Genomic DNA, 854 nt, shown 5'->3' with positions numbered 1-854 from the left:
AAAAAAGAACAACAACAACAACAGAAGCACTATTTCTTCTTTCACTTTCACTGCATTTAAGGGTTACATCAGTGATGAGAAGTAGTCAGTTGAAAGAGCCAAGAAATGAGAACTTCGGGAGATAGGTATTCAAGAGTAGAAAGTAGTACAGAAAGATTGAATAAAGTACTAGCTAAAAATAACTTGCAGAGTAAACCCTCTAAGTGATCTAAGGACTTGTTAGCGCAAATCCCAGAGGTGTTTGGGTAGCTGACGCTTGTTCCTGTTTTCTACCTTCGACTTCAGAAATGTATTTAGACCATGTTCTAATAGGCTGAAAGTCTGAGAATAAAGAATAAAAATATATCAATAATGTAAAAATAAATGTCTGAACATATGAATACAATATTGATTTCAACATTTGAGACAAGAATTAGATGAAGGAACGGACAACACATGATACGGGGGAACTCAGCACAACTGGACTAAACCAAAAGCTAATAAGTTTCCCAAATACAACCAAACACTTCAAGGGACAGTGTAGCAGGGGCAGGGGTCTAGGACCATGGTTTCAAGTGACATTTAGGTCAATTTGTATAATAAATTTTGTTAACAAAATGTTCTGCATCCCACTTTGGTGAGTGGTGTATGGGGTCTTAAAAGCTAGCAAGCAGCCATCGAAGATGCACCAATTTGTCCAAGCCACCTGGAGCAAAAGAGAATGAAGAACACCAAAGACACAAGGAAAATATTACCCCAAGAGATAGAAAAGGCCACATAAATCAGAGACTCTATCAGTCTGAGACTAGAACTAGATGGTGCCTGGCTACCACCAATGACTGCCCTAACAGGGAACACAACAGAGAGTCCCTGAT

General features: G+C 38.8%; 1 non-coding gene across 1 annotated transcript; it reads left to right on the top strand.

The window, feature by feature from the left end:
- The first annotated feature begins 345 nt into the window (after positions 1 to 345).
- Positions 346 to 406, top strand: LOC111751906 (small nucleolar RNA SNORD72). Its single transcript, XR_002786973.1, has one exon. It is a non-coding gene; the product is annotated as a small nucleolar RNA SNORD72 (small nucleolar RNA).
- Positions 407 to 854: the final 448 nt, after the last annotated feature.

The sequence above is a fragment of the Loxodonta africana genome, chromosome 2 (genome assembly GCF_030014295.1).
Source record: "Loxodonta africana isolate mLoxAfr1 chromosome 2, mLoxAfr1.hap2, whole genome shotgun sequence".
Taxonomy (NCBI): domain Eukaryota; kingdom Metazoa; phylum Chordata; class Mammalia; order Proboscidea; family Elephantidae; genus Loxodonta; species Loxodonta africana.
This window is presented reverse-complemented; position numbering and strand designations above follow the sequence as displayed.